Raw genomic sequence first — 7,214 nt, forward strand, 5'->3', positions numbered from 1 at the left:
AGAGCGCGGCGAGTAATACGGAGGGAAGAGAGCAAGGCCGCCGCCAGGGCCTGCCTCCATTCCCCGGGCCTTGCTCTCGCGTCCGCGCACCTAATCAGATCGATATACGCCGGAATGAGCTCCCAGTTTTATAACTGCCAATAGAGCGGAGGTCCGCATCTTGCGTTTACGCTCGCTCGAATTGTTCGGTGCACGCAGTTCCGTGAAAGTCCGCCAGGTGTCACTGCAGTCCGCGCGCAAGCACGGAGCAACCGCATTCGAATTCCCTCACGGCCTTTCGAGCATGCCTTGTTGGAATGGCCCCAACCGTCCACTTCCCCAATTTTCGCGTTGGAAAAACACTGGAAGGTATATATAAGAGTACACCATTTCCTTTCATGAACTTATTTTTTTTTATAAAAAGCTTTGCTTTCCTTGTAAAAAAAGAAATCTGCTAATTTTCAAGTGGCGTGATTTTTAAGGTTCCGTGCCTCAATTGGTAGAAACGGAACCCTTATACGTTCGCTTTGTTATTGTCTGTCCGTCTGTCTTTCCGATTATTAAAAACCCCTTTCCTCAGGAACGGATGAACGTATGAAGTTGAAATGTGTGTTACACACTGAAGTCTACGATACCATAGCAGTGCACATCTACATCATACTGCGCAAGTCACCTAATGGTGTGTGGTGGAGGCTATTAAGTCAATGTAATCAAAAAATACGGTTTTATGCCACATACTTTAATACCTGCAAACTCATTCATCAAAAGTTATATGGTACTACCCGTTGGTCTAGAATCATGTAATTAGCAAAAAGAAAGGTTTCACAGTACAACCAAAGGAGAAATCGGAATATTGTAAATTTTTAATTATCATCTTCATCAGTTATCTGCTATATTAGCAGGTCCTTTGCCTCTCCATTTTCTGCTATCCATTGCTTCCTTCTTAAGGCTGCTGTATGTTGTACCGTCCATCATGTCATCCAGTATCTGGAATCTCTTCCTTCCTCGCTTCCTTTTCCCTTCTACATAACCTTCTGTTTTTATCAGTCCGTCATTCTTTCTTAATATATGCCCAATCCAATTTCTTTTTCTTCTCTTTATAACATCTAGTAACTGCCTTTTCTCTCCCACTCTTCTCAGTACCTCTTCATTTTTTACTCTGTCCATCCAACTTATTCTTTCCATCTTCCGCCATGTCCAGATCTAAAATGCCTCCAGCCTTTCTCTGTCTTTTTTCCTCATAGTCCATGTTTCAGCGCCATATAGAAGAACACTCCATACAAGACATTTTATGAGTCTCTTTCTGAATTCTCTGTCCATACCGCTGCAGAATATTCTCCTTTTCTTATAAAACGCCTCTTTTGCCATTGCTATCCTTGTTTTAATTTCTGTGGTGCACTTCCAGTCGGTGTCTAGCCTGCTTCCAAGATACTTAAAATTTTGCACCTGTTCTAGTGTTTCTCCATTCAGCATAATTTTTATTTCCTTATTTCCTCCTAGTGCCAATACTTTTGTTTTATTTGTGTTAATTTTCATTCCATATTTTTTCCGTTAGTTGCAATGGTGTCCACCAAATCCTGTAATTCTTTTTCCCCTGTGGCCAGAAGGACCATGTCATCAGCAAATCTCAAACACCCTACTCTTCTTCCTCCAATTTCTACTCCTTTGTCATCTAATGAGCATTGGTCAATCATATTTTCCAAGCAGAGGTTGAAAAGAGTAGGTGATAAACAGCATCCTCGTCTTACTCCTTTTCCTAGTCTGATCCAGTTTGTACTTTCTCCTCTCACTTTAACTGAAACTTTTTGATTAAGATAAAATGAGTTTATAAGTCTTCTGGTTTTCCAGTCCACTCTCCTTTCCCTCATTATAGTCGCCAGCTTGCCCCAAACCACGTTGTCAAATGCCTTTTGTAGATCGATCACACAAAAAAAATTTTATTTCTTATATGACTGTCTGTTCGTGCGTCTGTTACGACTCCTTTTTTTCCCAGGAAAGGTTCGATGTGTCAGGTTAAAATTTATGTCACACGGTTAGGTATGTCTGCAGCTCGTGGTCTTGCTGTAGCGTTCCCGCTTCTCGAGCACGGGGTCCCGTGTTCGATTTCCGGCGGGGCCAGGTATTTTACCTGCCTCGAGATGACTGGGTGTTGTTGTGTCGTCTTCATCATCATCATTCATTCCCATTACGGTCGGAGGAAGGCAATGGCAAACCACCTCCGCTAGGACCTTGCCTAGTACGGCGGTGCGTGTTTCCCACATCGTCCCCTACGCTTGACACCCGCAAATCACTCACCAAAACCTACAAACATGAAATTTGGCAAAAACCAAGTACTCACAGTACAACAAAATGAAAAACCCGAAAATTTATTAATTCGTAATTATATCACACAAAAGATTGTTTCTTTCGTCATTTTTATCCCAACTTGAAATTAAAACAATAGCTCTGCTTTCAGGCTCACTTCAAACACGTACCCGACTCATACGATCATAGTTGGTGGTGACTTTAATTTACCCTCGATATGTTGGCGAAAATACATGTTTAATTCCGGAGGTACGCATAGAATATCATCCGAAATTGTGCTAAGCGCATTCTCTGAAAATTATTTCGAGCAATTAGTTCATGAGCCCACGCGAATAGTAAACGGTTGTGAAAACACACTTGACCTCTTAGCAACAAATAATCCTGAGTTAATAACGAGCATCAAAACCGATTGAGGGAATAGTGAACACAGGGTTGTCGTAGCGAGATTGATTACGTATTCCCCAAATCCTTGAAAAATAAGCGAAAAATATACTTATTCAAAAAAACAGATAAAAATTCGCTCGACGCCTTGCTGAGAGACAATAACCTCTCATTCCAAATTAGTAATATAAGTGTAGACCAGATTCAAAGGAACAGTATCAGCAGCAATTGAGAGATTTATACCAAATAAATTAACAAGCGACGGAGCTGATCCTCCTTGGTACACAAAACAGGTTAGAATGCTGTTGCAGAAATAACGAAACAAACATGTCAAATTTAAACAGACGCAAAATCCCCAAGATTGGCGATCTTTTACAGAAGCTCGAAATTTAGTGCGGAGTTCAATACGAAACTGTCGCGAAATCTGGCAGAAAATCCAAAGAGATTCTGGTCGTATGTGAAGCATGTTAGCGACAAGAAACAATCAATGCCTTCTCTGCACGATAGCAATGGAGATACTATGGAAGACAGTGCTGCAAAGGCAGAGTTACTAAACACAGCCTTCCAAAATACCTTCACAAAAGAAGACGAAGTAAATATTCCAGAATTCGAATCGAGATCAGCTGCCAACATGAGTAACGTAGAACAAAATATCCTCGGATTAGTGAAGCAATTTAAATCACTTAATAAAAGCAAGTCTTCTGGTCCAGACTGTCTACCAATTAGGTTCCTTTCGGAGTATGCTGATGCATTAGCTCCATACTTAACAATCATATACAACTGTTCGCTCGACGAAAGATCCGTACCCAAAGACTGGAAAGTTGCGGAGATCACACCAATATTCAAGAAAGGTAGTAAGGAGTAACCCACTAAATTACAGGCGCATATCGTTAACGTCGATATGCAGCAGGATTTTAGAACATATACTGTGTTCGAACATTTTGGATTACCTCGAAGGAAACGGTCTATTGACACCCAGTCAACATGGGTTTAGAAAAATGTCGTTGCCTTGAAACACAACTATCTCTTTATTCACATGAAGTGTTGAGTGCTATTGACAAGGGATTTCAGATCGATTCCCAAGACTTTTGACACTGTACCACACAAGCGGCTCGTAGTGAAATTGAGTGCTTATGGAATATCCTCTCAGTTATGTGACTGGATTCGTGATTTCCTGACAGAGAGGTCACAGTTCGTAGTAATTGGCGGCAAGTCATCGAGTAAAACAGGAGTGATTTCTGGCGTTCGCCAAGATAGTGTTATAGGCCCTTTGCTGTTCCTTATCTATATAAACGATTTGGGAGACAATCTGAGAAGCCGTCTTCGGTTGTTTGCAGATGACGCTGTCATTTATCGACTAATAAAGTCATCAGAAGATCAAAACAAGCTGCAAAACGATTTAGAAAAGATATCTGAATGGTGCGAAAAGCGGCAGTTGACTCTAAATAACGAAAAGTGTGAGGTCATCCACATGAGTGCTTAAAGGAACTCGTTAAACTTCGGTTACACGATAAACCAGTCTAATCTAAAAGCCGTAAATTCAACTAAATACCTAGTTTATTACAATTACGAACAACTTAAATTATAAAGAACACATAGAAAATGTTGTGGGGAAGGGTAACCAAAGGCTGCGTTTTATTGGCAGGACACTTAGAAAATGTAACAGACCTACTAAGGAGACTGCCTACACTACGCTTGTCCGTCCTCTTTTAGAATACTGCTGCGCGGTATGGGATCCTTACCAGATAGGAGTGACGGAGTCCATCGAAAAAGTTCAAAGAAAGGCAGCACGTTTTTTATCATCGCGAATTGTGATAGAGAGTGTCCCTCAAATGGTACAGGATTTGGGCTGGAAATCATTAATAGAAAGGAGTTTTTCGTTGCGATAGAATCTTCTCACGAAATTTCAATCACAAACTTTCTCCTTCGAATGCGAAAACATTTTGTTGACAGCGACCTACATAGGGAGGAACGATCACCAAGATAAAATAAGGAAAAGATATAGTTGTTCATTCTTTCCGCGCGCTGTACGAGATTGGAATAATAGAGAATTGTGAAGGTGGTTCGATGAACCCTCTGCCAGGCACTTATATGTGATTTGCAGAGTATCCATGTAGATATAGATGTAGATGTAGATGTAGATCCAACGTTTGTTTTTAGCAACGCGAGCACGCGTTTCGAGAAGGGGCGGACATGTAGTTTAACGTTTACGCGTGCGCCTGAGCACAACAGATGAAACTTTATCAGCAGAGCGCTAGGATCTCGATAGATAACGCTCCTGTGACAACCTCCAAGGCGTATACGTCTTAACGCGAATCTTTGCTATAAACCTGACACGGTGAAGTAGCAGTTTCCAGTGGTGGACACTTACATGAAGATAGCTGAACGGTTTCCAGCGGAAACATTGTGGCAAGAAGTCAGCATGATCCGGCTGCAGTCCCGAAACCTCGTAGAATATCTTCAGATCACTTCTAGAACGGTACTTATCTTCTTATAACACTCTCCACTTTCCTTGGATTCGAAAGTCCAGAACCAGCCTTTGACGAAAACTGTTTTGCTCCGAACGTGTTTGATAATCAGGTTTTTTTCCTTTAACCGGTGGGCCCTTGTTTCCCGTGAATGAGTCGAATTGATCTGAGGCTATTATGGTGTTAACTACCAAGACGTGACTTCGGGTATGTCCTGCGTTCATCCATGTCTCGTCCAAACAGTAGACAGGCCTTCATTCATCTCTCAGCGATTTAATGGTTCCCCTCCTCATTAAAATGGTGTCATATCTGTCTGTTAGCATGCTATCGCGTCCAAGACGTTCATATTTAAAACTCATTTCTTTTAATGAGTATAAAATGTGGTTCTCTGAAAAACTGCCCAAATCAGGATCTACGTTCTCGGTATGAAGCACTTCGTCAATTGTTGGCAAGTCGTTACAAAAAAAAATCATGTTCTTTACTCCGTATAGCGTTTTTATAGAGCTCGTCAACACATTTTCAAAGCTTCTTACGTGATTTTTCTTTCCTGGGAAACTTCAAAGAATGTGTGGCCTTGCACTCACCTGTCACACAATGCAGTGAAGAACGGCTAAAGCCAGTAAAATCAGGTGTTTTCAAAACAGTTGTTCTGGATATGACAGCTCCGTTTTACACACAATAATAGTTATGTGTTTCTCTAAAGAACTGTATCCTTCTTTGATCGCTTGTTGAGTGGACTCAGAATTAACATTTAGATCTCGCTAGCTGCATCCTTGATGGATGACGTAATGAAGTTACTCGTACGTGATACAATAAAATCAATCAATAAATAAAAATTTAAAAGAAACATGTAATGCTATTCGATGAGCACGGAAATAATGTGCTTACAAACACTGATACTTCTCTAAATTGACATCTGGTCTCTCAAACATCCTTTAAGATGAACTTAATCAAGATTCTAAAATCATCGCGGTATAACACACACACTAACGAGCATCCCTGTCTTTCACACCTCTCGAAGACAGCGCAGGCGTTACGCACCTTGGTGCGTTTACACGTCGTCCATGGCTTTGGTGAACGGAGTAGTGCACCGCACTCCGTCTTCAGGCCACATGTGGCCCACCGGGACCATCCGACCGCCGTGTCATCCTCAGCTGAGGATGCGGATAGCAGGGGCGTGTGGTCAGCACACCGCTCTCCCGGCCGTTATGATGGTTTTCTTTGACCGGAGCCGCTACTATTCGGTCGAGTAGCTCCTCAATAGGCACCACAAGGATGAGTGCACCCCGAAAAGTGGCAACAGCGCATGGGGACCTGGATGGTGACCCATCCAAGTGTCGGTCACGCCCGACAGCGCTTAACTTCGGTGATCTGACGGGAACCGGTGTTACCACTGTGGCAAGGCCGTTGCCCGAACGGAGTAGTGGCAGTACTTAAGCCGCTACATGAGGCTAAGTCATTTATTCCTTGGAAATACTATTTTTAGTTTGTTTTATTAGCACTGTCCGTAGAGATACAGCATTTATTGTTGTTGTTGTGATCTTCAGTCCTGAGACTGGTTTGATGTAGCTATCCATGCTTCCCTATCCTTTGCAAGTTTCTTCATCTCCCTGTACCTACTGCAACCTACATCCTTCTGAATCCGCTTAGTGTATTCATCTCTTGGTCTCCCTCTACGATTTTTACCCTCCACGCTGCCCTCCAATGCTAAATCTGTGATCCCTTGATGCCTCAAAACATGTCCTACCAACCGGTCCCTTCTTCTCGTCAAGTTGTGCCACAAACTCCTCTTCTCCCCAATTCTATTCAATACCTCCTCATTAGTTATGTGATCTACCCATCTAATCTTCAGCATTCTTCTGTAGCACCACATTTCAAAAGCTTCTATTCTCCTCTTGTCCAAACTATTTATCGTCCATTTTTCACTTCCATATATGGCTACACTACATACAAATACTTTCAGAAATGACTTCCTGACACTTAAATCTATACTCGATATTAACAAATTTCTCTTCTTCAGAAACGCTTTCCTTGCCATTGCCAGTCTACATTTTATATCTTCTCTACTTCGACGATCATCAG

At 41.9% G+C, this 7,214-nt stretch overlaps 1 pseudogene; it reads right to left on the minus strand.

Annotated features, from left to right (window-relative positions):
• Nucleotides 1-6,426: 6,426 nt before the first annotated feature.
• LOC126476197 (5S ribosomal RNA) lies at nucleotides 6,427-6,544 on the minus strand (annotated as a pseudogene).
• Between the last annotated feature and the right edge of the window lie 670 nt (nucleotides 6,545-7,214).

This window comes from Schistocerca serialis, chromosome 4 (genome assembly GCF_023864345.2).
Source record: "Schistocerca serialis cubense isolate TAMUIC-IGC-003099 chromosome 4, iqSchSeri2.2, whole genome shotgun sequence".
NCBI lineage: Eukaryota > Metazoa > Arthropoda > Insecta > Orthoptera > Acrididae > Schistocerca > Schistocerca serialis.